The sequence below is a fragment of the Temnothorax curvispinosus genome, unplaced genomic scaffold (genome assembly GCF_003070985.1).
Source record: "Temnothorax curvispinosus isolate PA1 unplaced genomic scaffold, ASM307098v1 QBEX01007563.1, whole genome shotgun sequence".
In the NCBI taxonomy this organism is placed as follows: Eukaryota; Metazoa; Arthropoda; class Insecta; order Hymenoptera; family Formicidae; genus Temnothorax; species Temnothorax curvispinosus.
This window is the reverse complement of record NW_020217343.1, coordinates 52,891-73,320: the sequence shown is the minus strand read 5'-3', so window position 1 is coordinate 73,320 and position 20,430 is coordinate 52,891. Positions and strand designations below refer to the sequence as shown.

General features: G+C 35.1%; 1 protein-coding gene across 2 annotated transcripts in view; it reads right to left on the bottom strand.

The window, feature by feature from the left end:
* LOC112457172 overlaps nt 1-20,430 on the bottom strand; it is a 114,362-nt gene that overhangs the window by 68,885 nt on the left and 25,047 nt on the right. The window contains exon 4 of one of the 2 annotated variants that reach the window (XM_025020087.1): nt 16,673-16,758. The gene's annotated coding sequence lies outside the window, so the exon portion shown is untranslated. Of the gene's footprint in view, nt 1-1,511; nt 1,915-16,672; nt 16,759-20,430 lie in introns of those variants that run through there. The other variant, XM_025020088.1, reaches the window with a different exon arrangement.

Here is a 20,430-nt window from a genome sequence, read left to right as displayed (position 1 = left end):
ATTATAAATTATGTACAAATTTGAATTTTAAATTATGTGTATTAAAGGATAAAAGCTTGCTATTTATATATGTATATATTTTCTAGTGAGAGGGACAGGCTGTATACAATAACAGCCGCATTTATCTAGTGCAAGGAATATTTTGCAAAATAATTGGCACTATTTAATGATTGGTTTGTACACACGAATAATATTGGAATAAGCATAAAAAAAACTCATAAAATAATCCAAATCAACGAAATTAACATGTAGCCCTTACGCCATAAAATCCTATCTAACTTCAACTATCCTGCTAACTTTGTATTTGCAAAAGAAATTTTATCATATCACAGAAGTATAATTATATAATATACAATAAATTATTAATACATTATAAGCGATATAAAACAGTACAGTGTTATTTTATAACGATTTCGAAATAAATGTAAGTAATTTGGATGATTAAACACTTCAATAATGAACGTTCTCATAATCAAGGTAATTGGAAATAACAGCTCTTACACCTTATGTTCCATTATTTGCAGGTAATAACTCTATTGATACACTTTTGACAAGGAAGTTCGTCGGAGTTTCGAAAATCATTTCAAGACTAATTGTAAGTCAAGTGCGGTATAACGTGTACCTTCATCATTTCGCAATTCATGTCTCGTGCTTTGAATTTCGATCTCTAAGATTTCACAATTAGAACAGCTGCATAAAATGTTGTTACTGTCGACTGAAATAAATTGCAACTGCGACAAGTAGCAATTTCGATCTGACACTGCCATTATAGTGGAACATTTGCAATGACAATAAGACAGTCAACGGTTGTAAAAACTAGTGCAAAAGTTCTATAAGTTTCTTTTATAATAGCCCCTCGTGACACTTTATAAAATAAATAACGGTAAATTTTATTCGTGAACTTTATTCACTTATAAAAGTCTTAAAGCAATTCTCTAGTTTGTATACAATTTTTACTTCTATAATATTGCAATTATCATAATAAATCCATATAAATAAATTAATAAATAAAATTGTCAATTATTGATGTGAATTTATATTTATATTAAGATTCTAATAATCAAATAAAATGTAAATAAAATTTTTATACGTTATTCAATTTCATAAAAAAATTTGAGTCTTAAATATACACGCGTATATAATGGCAGCACGAAAAAAGTAACTGTATCTACTAAATCTAGAGCACGTTAATAAACTTATCGAAAATTAAAATGTATTAAAAACTAACGATGAAAGTATATTCTTCTACATGTTGTAAAAATTTCAATTAATAGATCATTTTAATTCGCATGGTTTCATGAAATAAATTATATCTCTAAAAAACGTAACAAAAATTATTCGGAGTATTAGTTTCGCGAAATCTTTCATGCGAGTCGATTTATTAGCGCCCCGAAAGAGAAAACCTTCGGGGAGAACGAACCTCCGGCAAAGTTCCGATTCTACGATTGCAAAAAGCAACAATCTACTCTAATTTAAAATCACGCGGGAGGGAAGATTTAAAGGGCACTTACCCCCAACGGCGGCTTAATCCATCCGGTATCATATCCAGAGTGTCGTGTGGCACAATCAAGAAATGAAAAAAAAATATACAAAACTCTTCACCACCAAGCGCGATGCGGAGCGGAACTCGCGGGCTATCCGGGACCGCGCTCGCGATCCGTGTCACCGCGTAATCGCACAACCGCCGTTGATGTCACTCCCGTTCGCGCTCGGAGCACGTATATGACCCGCCGAGACGCGACGCCGAATCCAAGTTCGAACAGTTTATGCTTTCGTTTTTCCCTTTTTGTTTCGCTTTCTTAGCAAAAACGTGATCGAATACGAAAGATCGAGCAACGTGGGTCGCGGCGGGTTGAATCGAGAGGAGAGGAGACGAACGGAGCCGACGAGCGCGCGATGAACCGAGCGGGCCGAACGCCGGCGACCAAGTGAGAGGCTAGCGGCACCGCCGCGCGAGTCGTGTGACGTCACAGGGTCTCCTCTCTTTTTTGCCATTCCACGGCGAGCGCCGCCGCGGCCGCGCGCGAGAAAGGTGCCCGTACCACCTCGCGGAGTGCCCACTTCTCCACCGTTCGCGATGCCCTTCTTCTTAGCGAGGTGCCACTACCGAGCCACGGGGGAACGTACTCCTCGATGATAGCCCACGCTTATCGGCCTCAACGTTTCCGCCGGCCAAATTCTTCGCATTCGCGCGCGGTCGCACGGTCCCCCGATAAACCCGGTGACCGTTTCCGCCGGGCTTAAGCCCGGTGTCCACGATGCAAGAACTGTGTCCAAGTTTCGGTTTAAGCCAATAAAACTGCTACTTTTCTGTAAGAGCTGCAAGTTGATTGGCTTAAATCGAAACTTGGACACAGTTCTTGCATCGTGGACACCGGACTTTAGCGACGGACGCTCCAATTCGGAACAGCTCATCCGATTTCAAATTCTCGATCCGCACCGAAAAAAAAATCTGATTATTAACATTTTATTCGCAGCCTTGCGCGTATAGATATAACAGAGCGGTGACATACTTTGATGTTTATCGTATGACTAGACAAAGGTGTTCGCATTGTGATCTGTATACCTGACTTAAGATTTTTATCTTCTGACGTGAAATTGAAATTTGTTGTCCTGAAAGAGTAGGTCATGTGTCATATGTTATTAATAAATCTTTGTGTGTGCGTGGGTCGTTATATATTGTGTTGTCTCGTGAAATTTTTAGCTTTATTTTATATTAGCTGTATTTTTCAAACATTTTATATATAATTTTTATGCTATATTTTTATAGATACATTCGTAACTCTTTAGTTCTTTTAGCTCTTTTAACGTAAAAGTGCGCTATGCAGTTACATGATAAAAAAAGAAGCTTGAAAAATAAAAAATTCTAGTTCATGTGAGCTCAGATTATATACTTTCATCTGTACAACTTATTTTAATTTATTGATGACCTCACCTTTCAAAATTTTAGCGAAGAAAAGAAGTGTTTTCGTCAATTTTTGAGTTATTGTTAGAGTAAACTCGGGTAAGATGGCCAACCCACGTTCATTTGATGTTTCATGGCGAACTATAGATTGAAAGAACATAGGTAGACGATCTTTCCTGTATGGCCATCTTATACGAGTTTACCCTATATATACAAGTAACGGTATATTTTTTAATGCGAGAAATTATTTAAGTCTAACGCCATCTAGAGTATAAAACTAATATGTACATACCTCCATATAATACAATAGTTATATAACATACATACATACACTATATTATATATGCGTGTACTTACATACACATTTACTGTACGCTATACATGTATATATATTATTTATACTCTAGGTAAAGTCAGATATAATTTTATTTCTCGCAAAATATACAATTACTATAATTTCTCTCAAAAATATATAATTACTTGTACAATTAACGAAAACATATCCATCATGTGTCAAAATTTCTGCAAATTTTTTGGAAGGTAAGATCCTATCTCATGAAATCCCACATAAGTTTTACCAATAAATTGAAAAAAATTGTTATCAGACAAAAGTAACAAACTAAGCCCATAAACTCGAATTTTCCACTTTTCGAGTTTCTTTTTTAATCATGTAACTTTACAGTGCACTTTAAAATTAAAAGTGCTTTCAAAACGAGTTACAAACGCTAAACATAAAAATACAGCATAAACATAATATAAAATATTTAAAACATAGTATAAAATATTTAAAAGATATAAAATAAAGCTAAAAATTTCGCGAGACGACACGATACAACGGAAATCCGCCGTCAAGATCGGAAGATTTGTTAACATTTAAGCAAGCGTCTTTTCAGACACTTACAGTCAATGATCTCAGCACTTATCAGTAGACATAAAATAAGTACGTTCCGAATTCTTCCGTAGAATTACACGCGGTCCTCGTCTCGATCGATTGATCGGGCGACACCCGTTACATAGGATCGTTCGCGCGCGTTCTCTCGACGAGGGGGGCATAAAGCGAAGAGCGAACACTTTCACGCGGAGGCCGAGTTAGTAAATATCATGGCCATATTTTCTATCCGCTCGTCCCATTCGCTCGTGCACGGCAACGGACACAGTTCCTCCTGCCCGCTCGCGCGTCATTACGCGTTCTCGCCTCCTTACTTATTCGTTTTCCCCCTCGTCGCGATGCGAGATAAACGCGCGGCCCTTCGTTGCTTCTCGCCATCCCTCTTTCCCTTTCCCTCCCACCGGATTATAATCACCGCGCACAGATGCCTCGGCATTCCTATACACCTTGATTATCCTTTATTACGACAGCGTTCGCGCGCGACATGTGCTCGAGCTTCGTTAACGTACTGTCGCGAATTATGAGACGGATTCTGGGATTATATCATCCTGCCGAAACGATTGTAATAATAACGCAAGTTAAATACGGAATTGAGAATCGGTTGAATCCTGCGATCTTCTCTATATTTAAAATCATATGTACATGTGAAAAAGCTAACATAAGTCCTCTTAGAAAACCGTTAAAGTGCACTACGAAGTTACATGATCAAAAAAGAAACTCGACAAATGGAAAATTCGAATTCATGAGCTTATTATAGTTATGTCCGTCTGATAACAATTTATTGGTGTTTTGTTTCAATTTATTGGTGAGGCGGTTCACATACAAAGCCTCACCTTCCAAAACCAAACCACCTATCTACTATCTAGCAAAACCACTGCCAAGGAAACGGGCTTGGAAAAATTAGCGGGGAAAGAAGACCCTGTTGAGCTTGACTCTAGTCTGGCACTTGCAGTTTATGTTTAATTTAATTTATTGAAATTTTTGGAGCAAGTACTTTGTTACAAAGTTCCTGTTTCGAAAAATTTAGAGTATGTTTATGTTTCCATCAATTATATAAGTAATTGTATATTTTTAAATACGAGAAATTATTTATGTCTGACGCCATCTAGTGTGTATATATATACGTAGGTATGTACGTAGGTATATGTATATATATATATATATATATATATGTATCTGCTATTTCCATTATGTACACGTAACGTAAAGAATGTAATGGGAGAGAGAGCATGTATTACCTTTATCCATTTCTGTTTGTTCGAAGACATTTGAACAAATTTATATCCGCAAATCATACAATGTTATTTTAGATATATTTTAGATAATATGATATAAAAACGCGGAGATACAAATATTCATCAAATATAATTAACTGATATCGTGAATTGGCCTTGAGAGTAACAACGCGGTTATCAATGCGTAATATATCAGAAAACCTAATTTATTTTTAAATTTTGAATTACAAGAACGTTCCGAAACGTCAAGACCAAATCACGATATTGATTATTATCGAGAGTCCTAAATTATTTTATATAATTAACTGACTCCAATACTTGCAAGTCCACATACTTGTTAATTATTGTTAAAAGAATAATGAGAAGAAATGTACGTGGCAAAGAAATCTCAATCTATGTATAAATATTTTTTTTTCATCCTGTATTACTTCACCGCACAGCAACGCGATTAGCTTCGATGAAATCTTCCTCGTGCCGCCTATCAATCGGATTAAGAATTTCCTGAAATTTCCATTGTCCAGTCGCGAATTTCCGCGAAAAGCACCGCGGCCGTGAGTCTAATAGCTATCGCGAGAAGTGCGGAAGCGAGGCGGGTTTTACGATCAAGACTTTTTCTACGACTTTACAGCGGCAGCGGCATAGGCGAGTCTCGGTCAGTGGACTTGAGAGGAAGAGAAAAAGTAGGAAGAGCGGTAGAAGAAAAAGGAGGAGATGGAAGAAGAGGCGCACACATCTGCCCATGAAAAACGACAGGATGACCCCCTTTTCGAGTTCATCGTCAATTGCTCGGATGTTCAGGATACGCTATGTTCTCTAGACAGGTGATGCAAAAGGACGAGAACATCTCGTTCGATCCTAAGTCGCGAAGAAGAGCCTTCTCCTTTAACTTCTAATCATCGTCGTTTCGATCATTATATACAATATAAGTATACCGGTATCGCATTATGAGTAATAACTATAAAAAGCTGTAAGATGTAATTGACTTCCGTCGAAATTCGTGTTGCGACTTCACGAAAGCTTACACAATGATCGCCTTGATATATATCGCAGCTTCCCGCATGATCATCATTACCCTGGATTTCTCCGAGCTGATAGGAACGATCCTATTCATGAACTGCTCGTTTTTCAATACACGGAGCAAGGAAAAGGTAAATATGAAGCGGGCAAGAGAAAGACATCGCCGAAATTTAATCACGACTTCTAAGAAGGAAAGCGCGAGTTTTTAGCGAAGAAGATCGTCAAGATAACAAGCAACTCAATGAAGTGCGACGCCTCTTGAAGTTTCATTGAACGCAAATACTAATTAGGAAGTGTTCGCTAAGCCACTTTCCAGTGTTCACACAATAGAAAATGCAACTCCATTTATGTAAAAAGAAAATCACGAAAAAAAATGAGAAAAGTAACTCACACGAAAGAAATTTTCTTCACATTTGTAACAAGAAAATGAGCCTGCCGTGCAGAGAAGGTAAAATTATGTCGAGTACTTGAAATACTCTCTTCGATGTTCGCACGATAAAAAGATAATCTCATTCCTAGCCTCGAAGTAGTTGCGGAAAGTAAGAAACATAAGCAGCATAAAAGGAATTAACTTTGCGTTTGTAAAAAAAAGACGAATTTCTCGGAAGTAGAGAAGATAACGCTGGGCTAATATTAAATTGCTTTAATCGTCCGTCTTTGCGTCACCCTGAGGAGAAGTGTGACACGGTGCTGGGTCCGCGTGGTATTTGAAAGTCACTGTATTACAGCTAATAGCAGCACGATCTGCGGCGCAAGATAACGGGCGACAGTTAAGCGAGCACGCTTCTCATGCTTTTCTTTTCCTAAATTTCCATCTCACATAAATATAATCGCTTTCGATCTGAAGATTTCACTAGCTGCTAACTCGATTCCGCGTGGTGACAAACCTGCGTTTGGGCCCGCATTAAAAACGCGTCGCTCGAACGTCGCACAATAAAAGACTCTTGTTAGGTACAAATATCTAGATATATCTCTGCGTATTACGTTTCATTCAAAATCTCTTTGTAATTACTATGATATGTAAGTAATTAGTAATTATTAAAATAATTATAGGCATATTGGTTGGTAGTTCTTCCTTGATATCTTGCACAATCGTTTAAAATAAAACTTTATTACAATATTATTTTTTTATACTAAGGCTATTATTAACTAACAAATTATTAAATAACGAAAGAGTTCGTGCGTGTTTATTAACGATTACCAACACTTGTAACGTAATTATCTTACAATTATTACATTGCAAATATCCCGACTTTTTCATAAAATAAAACAACTTCGCTGAATCCATATATAAACTTCCACATCGGCCACTTGCATCAGAATTCAAATACCATTATCTGTAACTGGATTATCTATTTTGCAAGTAACTGTGTACGCTTTGATATTTCATCTCGAACAGCGGCAAGGGAAGCAAAGTCGCGAAGGTGGAAGCGAAGAGGAAAACGTTGGGAATAATTAAGAGAGTCGTCGACTGGCACGACCGTAAGTCCGTGATCTTGAAGCGGCATTCTTGTGTCGTGGGAGTACTTCACATAGTTAGCATCGCGGAAGAATGCAAGCGAGAAACAGAAGGACGTGGGGTGAAGAGGGAAAGAGAGGAAGCCAGACAGAAACGGAGTCACGTAGAAAAAAAGGGAGAGGAGAGCGGCAACGACATAATTAATGATTTCTCCGTGGTAATTAGTGTTTTCACTGATCTTGACTCTAGCCTTTAGTTCCTATCGGGACACTTCTTTTGCATAATAAAATTCGCAATGCGCGAATCAATTTTTCGGCACTTATTTCGATGTCGCTTAAATTCAATTATGCTTGCTAGATTTTACAGAGAATGGCACCAAAAAAGAATATTCTAGCTTTATTATATCATCAAATATAAAATCAATAAAAAAAATGTAAGGTACAGAATATTTCTATATGATTGTAATCTATAAAATATTAAATATTTCAAAATAATAATAATTTCTGTTATTGCACGTGGCCTTATGCGCTGTTGACAGCATCGCTATCAAAGACCAAGGCTAGCCAATTTTTTCACCATAAATTATTTCGACTACGAATTAACTGCAACGTATTACAAGATAACTACACGTTAGATATTACATTCCTTGTATTTTAAATTAATTTCGATAACTGAACCGTTATTGCATGTTAACGCTTTCTTTTGTAAACTCGTTAGCGATCTAAAATAACGATGAATTATTTGATTGAGAGAGAGCATTGTTTTGTAATGGAAATGTCTTTTGAATTCTAACAGACGAGAAAAAATAATTCTAATAATAATTGTATTATATTGTATATTGATTTAATAAGATAGACATATACGTACGTTTGTACGTTTAAAATTAACAAATGTGATACGAATATATAAAAAACAAAGTTAAAATTCTTTTGGAAAATAAAGTTTATCTTCGTCTTAATTAAAAATTATTTAAAGAAATGATTTTATATTGTTTTCCTTTTTTTATTTTTACATCCCGCGAAAGCAAAATATTAAGTTATAACTGTCATTAACAGAAAGAAATAAAATAATCCTATTCCAAAATCTCTCAATCAATCGGAATTCATCGTTAATTTAGATGATGATAATGAAACTACAGAACAAAGCGTAAAATGTGATATAACCTTGTTTATCGAAATTCATTTAAAATACAAGTACCTAATGGATATCCAATTAAAATATATATTCAATTTGTGATAAGGAAACCGGCTGATATGTTTTAATTTGGTTAGTCAACATTCGCCGAGCGCTGCCGCGTGCGCAAGGCCACCGCGAGCGCCACTTATTGTCATTCGCTCGGCGAGATTCGCAACGCGTGCCGCTTCGCTTGTCATCGCGTCTCATCGAAATACAACCATTTTCTATGAACAATTAGTTTGATTACCACACACGTCCATACAATTAATTATTTCCACGATTGTAAATTTATCGGCTATTTTTATTGAAAGAATTACTTCGCGTGATGTATCAAGTATTAATAAGAGATAGAAATAATAAAGCATTGTTTATCGCGATATTTATACATGCACGGGCAATAATGGATTTCTTTAATAATACCTATTTACATTTGTATCATACATCAAGCTTTGAATTTTTCGCTCTGACAACGTAATCTGTTCATCATTTTCTGATTGAAAACGCGGATTTACATAAGTCGCCGGATATACTAAATTCTATAATATATTTGTATAATACTTAATTCTCATAACTCATTTTTTAATTTTTTGGATGAACATCTCGCGTAGATAATCATTTCGAGCAAACTGCCGACATATTTAATTAATAAGTATAGTCATGATTAAGTCAGATTAATTAATTATTTTAATATTCGTCATTTATGTAGCCTCGGTATTTGTAATTCAAGCCCTATACCGTTTAAAATTTTATTTGTTAGTTTACAAGTTTTACGGGTATCGAATAAATCGTGGAGTCTTTTTTCGGTCTTTTTTGCATTATTTATGCGATCGTGTACTGCAATACATCTAAGTAAAAAGCTCACGTCGCGTGTGATTACTATCGGGAGTGCAATGTGCGGATGATTATTCTATTGTGAGGATTAATATGCGTGATTATAATTAACCATGTTTTCGCGAGTATTGTGTTATATATGAGTGCAATGAACGAATCTGAGAGGAGAAGGAGCAGGCCTGAGAGGCATCGCGCGACAGAACAATCGTAAGAGAGGTAAGTTAATATGTTATTATAATAGTTGTTATAATAAATTTCCGCAATTTTAGATATAGATCCAATGTTTTAGAATTTAGATAAATTAGTGAAAATTATATCAGATATATATATATATATATATATATATATATATAATATGCACATATAAATATAGATATTAGATATAAATAAAAAGGTATAACAATGTAGACATAACATAACGTTTCACAAAGATCTTTTATCTTGAAGTACATAAGTTACGACAGATTAATATAAAATAGTTAATCTTGAAATTGCAATAATTGTCAATTTATTGAACGTTTTATATACGAATTAAAAATCTCAAGAATAATTAAGACCTTCAAGATATCCAATTGAAAACACTATGAACATATAATATATTAATATTATACAATATGAGGTTTTAAGGAGATTATAATGGACTCAATTTTTTTAATTTCTTGCTTAAATAATTAGTGAAAAATAGGAAAAGACAAAAAAATAAAATCAAATTATAATATATATAAAATAATATCTTTTTAGAATAAATTTTTATTTAAATTCCTTTTTATAGAGTATTCTTTCGAAGAACGTTCATTCAGCCGTTTACTCACTTGTATATATATATATTTACATAAAATAAAAATTAATTATTTATAAAACATAACAAGAAAAATGGATTTAATATTATGTTACTTTATTTTCTTCTTTCTAAATATTTTTTTATAGAATTCGAAGTTTGCGTTCGGTCTTTCCACATATACTTTCAAGATTAAATATAATTATAAGCTAATCGTTCCACATTCATCTGAGTATCAATTGATCTTTAATTAAAATATTGAACTATTTATTTCAAGATATATAGAACTTCTTTTTGGGCATTTCACCTAATTTATTTTTTGATACACACGAGATTCATTTAACGACAAATACAAGTCATATAGACATTTCCACGATTCGAGATGAGTATCGCGATAGTACTAACAATAAAGAATGGTATTGAAATAAAATGAGGATTTCTGAATTATTTGTATGACAATCGAGACGCACGCTCGAGTGATTTCAACGGCGGATCGCGAATGAAACTTTGAACGCGGATATCGCCTGCCGAGCGCGCCTCGCCTGGCCTCCTGCGAGCTTAATTGCATGGGAAAAGGTGTCGCTCAACACTTTCTCTCACGGCGAGGAAAAAAAAAAGAACGAAACACGCGCAAACGCAAACTCCAGGCGTTACACGTGGACGTGGGTGCGCGAAATATGCGCGCGTATGAGCGTGGCGTATACGTGAATGAAAATTGACGTTCCGTTACTGATACTTTCGTGTATGAAACAGTGCCTGAAACACATATTTTCCCAGGTCTTTTCCTAGCTTTCTCGAAATTATCATGATATTGGTCGGATCGAACTAAAGTATATAGACAATTTATTTACTTTTACTTCTAACATGTTAAACAGATATGCAATGATGTTTCGCTTTTACTTACGAGCACAATAATAACAAGATCGTAGCGCTCTCGAGAGGGATATACATAAGAAAGTACAAGACGAAACACAAATAACAAATAATTTTAAAGAAATCAAATCACGTTTTAGATGCATAAAAATACTCCACATATATAAATCATAAGAAATTTCATCTTTGTATGTAAGTTTATTTATAGTTTATACTAGCTCTCGCTTCTTAATTTACTCCTTAATGAGGAATATAGATAGATGATAATAACGCAGCAGTATACTTTTATATGTTTTTAACGAAAGATATTTTACGGGGAATTTTACGAGGAAGTTGACAGAAATTTAAAGGCCGGTCGATGGAAAGCTCCGCCGAACCGGTAGCCGGAGATGACCCTAATTTATATGTCGTCCGCGGCCCGCGGGAGACTTTTCCTTCCTGCGATACGCGTGTCGGCGGCACATTGCCAGAGGCGAGCAGAAAGAAAGAGAGAGAGAGGGGCCCGGGATTGATCGGCCGCGGCTCCGTGCACGGCATTGTCCCGCGGAAACGCGTTCGTTAACCGCTAGAAACGCCGGACGTTTGCCGCGACGACGTTGCATCGTAACCACGCATGCAGAGTTCAGGAAGAGAGCACGTCTCGACTATGTTTATCCTATGATTCAGCGCTACTCAACCGATCGTAGGCCGAGTATCTCGCATAGCATACGTTAGCGTCGAGCGTCGAGCGAGAGAACGAGCGAGCGGACGAGCGATAGATTCGCGCGTCCTCGAGACGAACAAACGTTATGCAAATCGTCCCCTCATTTATTTCTTCCGTCCGGGAGTACGTGACCCTCGTTTCCCGCAATGCCGAGAAAAAGTCGTCGTTCGCAATGCTTTTAATTTCAAATGTGTTGCTTTATTAGATGCAGAAACGCATGAATTACGGTTTATGTATACGCGACTTTTCTTTCTTTTTAGCTAAATAATTTAGACTTATTTAACTTTCTTTTTACATAAATCACATTGTTAATTTTATCATCTTATTCTGATTGTTTACATATTCAAATCAATTCTGAATTTTTTAAAATTTATTTTAGGTTTTTTTTAAATCGTAAATATAATAATTCAAGAATATCCTAAATTACGTTATACAATCGTAATTCCGTTAAGATTGCGATTAACTATTCTCTTAAAACGGCGTGAGACAACTCATCTCGCGAATAAATCATGATCCAAACAAACACTCCGCCTAAATTTTACTAAACACACGTGAGTAATGCGTTCCGGATTCTCTGAGTGGTAAATGTCAAACGCGCGTGATGTCACTCGCGACAAAGTCCGGCTCGAGCCCGTCGCTGGGAAGCTGGTTTTGCGCAAGTAGGCGCGCGAGGAAGAGTCCCGGGGTCTTAAGAGAGTCTCTCCTGGAACGACCGAGAAACGGCGCGTTCCTCTCCCGTCGTCGGTGCGGCTTATGTAAAGCATAGGTAATGAAACGTTCAATGCGCCACACGGCGAACGATGATATAAGAGGGTTTATGCGCGCGGCTGCGGGATCTCTCGTTCGGCTCTGATCTATATTATAGAATAAAGGTGGGTGTAACGTATAACGGTACCCCGTAGCCGCGCCGCACCACCTACGTTCGACGCGGGATTGCCCAACGTTTCATACATGGCCGTAGCCCAAGGGCCAGAGCGATGAGAGAGAAGGCAATGCCGGGAAGTTCCCGACGCGCTCCCGGCCGCTCGATATATCCTCTCGTTGATATAATGGGACAAGATCGATCGTTTTTGCTGAAACCTGTACCTTCCAGTAATACGACACGCGAGGTACGAGTTTCTCACGGTTTTGCTTTACATCCCCTTTCCGAAAAGGATATATTCTCGTGGCACGAATGAAGAAGCATGACTGCAACTCTGTGTGTTCAGGGGAGAATTGTTTTTACAATTTTTATTCCTCTTGAAATAGGAACAAAGAGTTTTTGTCTGTCAGTACAAAATAGGATATTAAATAAATACGGATTTATATGAACCGCACATTTTTCCATAGCATATATGTATTATATATTGATAAAATAATATGAAAACATGTAATTATAATTGAAAGTGTGTAAACATGCAGTTACTTTTTATTTCTGATTTTTGAACCAATTAATTACTTTATGAAAATAAAATCTTGAGTAATTATTGGAATAATTTATTGGTGTGTTCCATGATCGACATTTGTTTATGTGATAAAAATGTTAATTCTTATATCAAAAGAACATCAATAAATTAAATCAAACAAATTTATTATTCATAAAAATTATAAACTTACGCGACAAGCCTCTGAAATTAGCTTGGTTATCTATCTAACTTTCCTAAACATTTTTTAGTAATGGCACATTTTTTGCAATATTTTTGTGGAAAAAATAAAACGCGATTTACGGCGCCACGTTTTCGGGAAGTCTCTTTGCGAAAATATATTCGATGGAAAGCGTCAGATAGTTGCGTAATCCGGCCAGAAATTGTGGCGGATCTGGGCGCGCGTGGAAAACTAGGCGGTAGCACAACTTTTTCGTTTACATAACGGAGTGCAGCCGCCAGGATATCGGCGCGAGCGTGGGCAAGTGATTTGGCGCGCAGGGTCGATGAGTAACACAAGTACAAACCTGAGAAACGCTTTTCGATTATGCAATACCTCTAACAAACCAAGGCGCATAATGCGCGAAAAGGTGAGATGTTGATTTTCATACGTAATTCGCCATTCCAGATAAATACTATGCATAGGTGTAAGAATAACGTTCTTTACCGCCGACGGCGAGCTTCATTGCTGATAAAGGTCACGATCTTTCTTCGAGTCGGCGTTGCGAGCGGGCACATGTAATTGCACGTTGAATGCACCGATTTCACTGTAAGTCCACGCGGCAATTACGTGTATTCGAGGCTGCGTAAAGCTATCTTGCCGCTTTTACGAGCGGGTTTCTGCCGAACGGTCTGCGGATCATCATCGCGAATGCTCGTCTCTTGCGTAATATATGGATGCCCACCTATTTCTTTTTTTCAGTAACGATTCGATAGCCCGTCGATTATAAGAGATTGAGAAACGATGAGAGACGCGTCAATTTCTTTTGTATATGTAATGTATTTCTTTTTGTTATTTAAAGCTTTTATAACTATATTAAATTATATTAAATTCTATAAAATCCCCCAAGAGACACTACAAGAATAGAATCTTTTACAGGCGAACTATTATATACCTACGGGCTTGAATAAGAAATTAAATATATTTTTAACACAACTGAATAAATATAAGAAACGATTTTGGCTCGATTAACTGTTTTAAATTTCATCACCGCCACTGCTTCTTTAACTTCAATTTTTTGAAATTTATTTCCAATATAATTATATATCAATAGAATAATATACTATTTAAAAAAATGTTTTTAATAAAATTGGAATTAATTTAGATTCAAATAACTTAAATATTATACAATCAAAATTAGCTTTTATCTCAGATCGTCTAATTAATATTTGTCAGCAAAAATTAATTTTCAAAGTAAATTTCGTATTATCGGATTAATTTTAGTTGCAATCTGCAATTCGACCATTCCCTTTATAAATTCATTGACCGAATTGATTCTATTCCGCGGAAGGACACCCAGGTGTCTGGGATTAATCTGACCGTTCCACTTTGCTAAACACGGAGTGCCCTGCTGAGAGGCCGCGATACTTTCTATCTGGAACCTCGAACGCGATACAATTTCACTTGTTCCGCGGTGTTCCTGTACGGCTCCGCCCACGAGAACCTAGAACGGCGGCGGCGTCGTACCTCTCACCGGCGACGACCGGCCGAGGGATAGAATAATAAAAAAAAATACCGGCGGCAGACGCAGGGGAGCGGAGAAAACCGGCGTGTAGGAAATAGTTCCGGGTTCGCGGGCTCTTGTGGGACGACGCTGGTCACGCGATTCACGCGCTCGGCTAATAATTAGCCGAGAGACGTAAGGGCTGCCTGGACTCCTCAGGAAGTTGCGCATATAGGATAGATAGACGCGTCATTAAGGAACCTACGCTGCGCGCATTAAGTCTCGCTAATCAGTCGTTGACAGATTTCTCGTAAAACATCTGGCTTTAATATTTTCGCAAGAAATAAAGTAAGAAGTGAAAACGGCAAAGTTTGGCCCTTTCATTATCAGAAATACTCAATTATGATTTTTATTATGTCAGATATAAAATATGATTTTAAAAATGAAAATACGTCGTGAAAATACGAAAGCATAATGCCGATAAAAATTGTATATAATATTCCATGAAAAGGGATTAACCCGAGGATTAACCCCTCAATTATCGTTGATACGTGCAAAGAAATACGTACAAAAAAGTTTCTCTATCATAATTTATTACGACTTAATATTTCAGATTCATGAAACCATCGCAATTAAACTTGAAATCAAATTTTGCACAATTTTCCGGACTTTTCTCGGAACAGATATTAACATTAAAAATTTGAATTCGAACTTAGAAAATTCTTTAGAGATCATTTTATACGAATCGATCAATATCTCGCATGTTAGATCCATCGAATCTCTTGAAATTCAAACGTTTTACAAAGAAATTAGAAAAAAAGATTTTCATGTAAATATAAAAAATAATAATTATCTATAGAAAGCACACAAAAAGCACAAAAACTTATATTTTTCTTAATATTCAAAACTCATATTTTAACAATTTATTCATAGTTTCTCTTTTATTTCTTTTTATACCTGTCTACTTACGCAATATTAGTAGTAGGTATATATATATATATAGTGTTAGTGCTAGTTGATAATTATGGGCTCTATCTCGTTTGCTTCTAGGAGCGAACGTTTAAGAGAATATTTATATTCGTCCCTCATCAAGCGGAATGACTGGCGACGATGGACATTTCGCCGCGCCTTCATGGCCGTCGTTGATTAGAATAAAATTTGCAGATTAACGACCCGCGAGGCTATTAATGCACGGGAACGCCCTGTTCCAGCGAAATTGGAATCTGAGGCTCATTAAGACGTAAATAAAAAGTAGCACAAGTGTCGCGTTGTGAGTATTACGGTAGCATCGAATATTTTACTTGTCCCCTTATGCAAAGATTATATGTAATATATAGTCTCATAAATAATTCTGCTTTCGAAATTATGATTATATATATATATATATATATATATATATATATATATATATATAATCACATATATAATACACATATATAATAAAAGTTACAAGAGACGGATAGTCATTTTAAATCATCTTATAAAACATTCCTCTTCTAAAATTATATATTAAAGCATTTTTAGAAAAAGAATGCTTTTTATAAGATGAGATCTAGAACGATTATCCATCTCTTGTAACTTTTGCTACTGTACGGATGAAGCATTTTTTTTTTATCTCTTCCGGATATAATATTTTCTGCCGTTTTTGTTTTTCATAATAAACATGTTTATTTATTTTTTATCAGAAATATATTTAAAAAATACTATAAATACAATAAATATAAATTTGAAAAGCTTACCGATTATGTGCGTTACTGCCATCTGACGCGGATGCAGGAGCAAGATCAAGTAAAAGGTCGCTCATTCCTGGAGCATTCCACGCCATCTGTAATAGTAATAGTAACTGAGTTTTAATTTGTGGCAAATACATATTATTATCAGCAACTGTAAATGTAGAATGCCTTGTATGTGCACGTTATATGCAATTTAATACTAAAAAAAAATTTATATTCTATTTATAAGTAATAATATCGAAATCTATAAGCTGTTGTAGATATCATAATCTGAAAAACTGAATCTTACACGAGAGTAATACTTATATTTTTCCTTATTTATTAAAATTAAGATAAATTTTAAATAACAATATTTAACAAAAATTAATATTTTCTATCATATTAAATCAAAAACATCTTGTTTAATAAATACAAAGGTTAAAATTTATAGTTCTTCTCAATAATGCTTTAAATCATTTCTAAAATCAACAGACGTTGCTTTAAAGATATTTAAAATCATTTTTCTTAAAATCAATCTTTAATTTTTGAAATTAATAGATGTTGAATTTTATTGTGCAGTGTATTAGAGAAAAGTATTTAATATGTCTTCGTAATTTTTTAAATTTATAGATGTTGAATTTTATTTGACATTTACAAAACAAATAAAAAAATCTATAATATTAAAAAATTGCACATTAATTTAGAATATCAAACGATCGCTCGCTAAAGTTTTTTGCTGATAGTTTGAATCCTTATCATTTCATGACCTGTTTAATATAGAAGCCACGTCATCGTTAAACAATCTGATATTGCGAGCGCAAATAAAAATCCAGCAAGAAGAAGCTAAACAGGATGTGAACTACCAATGACGTAACATGTGGGTCAAATATTTTAGCAACAATTATCGCGCGCATAACAATCTTACGTTCGATCTCTTAAACGGCTGTTAATAGTGTTAAGTGAAACAACCTAGGCATTAATAATGGAGTTCGACATGATTAGCGACAATTAGTTCATCGTTGCTCGATCAAGCTAATCGATAAATTAAAAATAAAATACAGTTCAACCAGCTAGAAGAGATCTAACAACGAATAAGATATGATGTAGAATAATAATTTATTTTCTTATTTCTCTAATCGTGATTTCTCAAAGCTTCGTATATTTTAGAACTTTCAAATGTTTCAAGAATATTTTGGAGTAATAATTATTGGTCCATTGATTTTCAGAACTTGTTACTTTCCCAAGAAGCATTCAAAAAATAGAAAACAACCTTTCGGTCGTTTTCATACTAAAGCATTCTAAGTCGAAAGAGATTTTCGTTATCAGACAATGCAAATTGCAGCAGCATTGTATCGCAAAACATTGCGTGTTTCCTAAAATAAGTAAACAGAAACCTTGAGCTGTGCAGCTATTTAATTTAGAATCGCTTTAATCAAGATCAGGTTCGTGTTTTTATTGAACGTTACCACGCAGAGTTCTGTTGCTCGTCAGTTCATTTTATTCTCGCTTACGACTATTTGCGTCGATTATCCGCGCGCATTAATATAGGAGCAGAAGATTTGTATACCGAGCGCAAGTGGTGTTGCATACACGTTGCACGCGCTTTTGTAACGATGTAACGGGCACAGAGATAAGAGTTTTGCTTGGTCTTGAGAACAAATAAAAATTAAATAAATTTTTAAATATTGCCCTATTCCTTCTGCAAATATCGGGATACCAAAATCATACTTATAATTATACTTTTTATTTAATATGTATTATTCTTGATAAAAGTTTCCTATCTTAATTTCGTTGCTAGAAGAATCGCGACGGAAAAATCTGAATCATTCTTTTTATTCCATTTTTTGTTTGCTTTAGTAATGCGATTCTGTTGAATATTAATGTGCTCGATCATCAGATAACCGAAACATCGTACACCTGAACAATTACGAATTACAAACAAGCATATTTCAACTCAGACGTAGTTCTTACAATTCAAATATTCTTCCCTAATTAAATTTCCCTAATTAAATTTCACTCGTAACATCCTGTTGTAATTATCATGAGATTACGACTTTATTTCTTTTTTTTTCATAGATTCCTTTAAAGATCCCTTAGTTCTTTTTAAATTTCCTTGGGTTTCTATGAAATTTTTATATATCTTTTTATACAACTTTTACAGTTGTATGATAATTCTCCTAATAAATTGTCCACGCATGGCAAAGGCACGCAACACATGGGTGAATAACAATCCTGAGAAAAGCATACGGAGTTAAATATATAGTACGGTTCGTCGCGTCATATCGGCTCACGCATGGAGAGCTTGTCGTACATTCGTGCGTGATAATATAGGTTACGCCTTGACCTTACAAATTTCAGATTTAGTAGCCTACCTTCTTATCACAATGTTATACCAATTAAGAAGTACTCCAATCAAAAAATACTTACGATATTTGTGAGATCTGTGTGAGAACAAAGTATCATGATCTGTCAAATAGGACAACGAATATGCTACTATTTACTCACACCCATAAAGCTTGTACGAATTCTTGGATTATTAATCGCTCATTATAAACAATTATATTTGTTTCCATTACAGAAAAATCTATTTTCAAATTGTTAAAAAAATATTGAACACCTTGTGTATTTAGACATTCGTCGCTTTATCTCTCTGAAGTGTTTTTCTCATACATATAATCTCATCATCGAGTGTGCGTGGGTAATCATATATTGGCATATAATCATACATAATTGCCAAGAAATGTTTATAGAAACTTGACTTTGAGAGTCATCAATTTGAAAACTCGTTTCGCACTGAGGAAACGCACGAACGTTATGCGTTTAATCGCAAACAGTTTGCGTCTAATTGGCTTCAAGGAAGTTCGGTATATATACGGTACGCTTAAATTGGCTGCACAGTTACGGAAGAATCGCTCTTCGTAGATAGCGACTACACTAGTAATTACGCGATAAAAATCATTGTAAGCGATACGTTTATCAATTATCACGAACGCATTAGAATTCGATTAATTGCGACCAAGTTTTAACTTGTATATTTTCTTAAAATACGTTTTAATTAATCGTATCCACTTTTTAAACATAAATTTATTATATTATTTATCTGTGTTGTTTACTTAATAGATATAATTTAGAGAAAGGTTAAATAGAGACTAATTAAAAGTCTTACGTTTCTGTTACATTGCTTATTTTTAAAACTTTGGCGTGTGCTAAACTAATACAAAAGTAAACTCGCAAAATCCACTATAAGATAAAACCCTAGCTAATAAGATTAATTTTAAATCTATTATGGACTTCATTTAATAATTTATCTCATTCTTGCACTAAACTTTTTAATTGAAAAATGAAAATTAATATACTAAATGAAACATAAAAAGACATAATATCTTATTATAATATCATTCTTTCAACTTGTAATTATTTTGTAATATATCAATTTTTTAAGAACAAACGCGAAGCAAGTTTGAGCGAACGTTTCATGAGGAAAATAAAATGTAACGAGATAGCCGGCCGCTAATTCTCGGATATAAAAGACATTTATCTGGTTTAGAAGTAATTGTACCTATCTCAAATCTCGTTCGTCCTAGCGTGGAAGGTTATGCTGAATTACGCCTGGCAACGATCACACGCTGAGCGCGAATGTGACGGGTCGATAACCCTCGTATTTACTCGCGTTATCAGGAATTATTCGGAACAACATTAAATAGCAAAACAATTAAGCGAGAAGAGTAACATTTTTTTTTTAAAGCGCGCTAGCGCATTTTACACGAAAGTTTCCATCGTCCGTG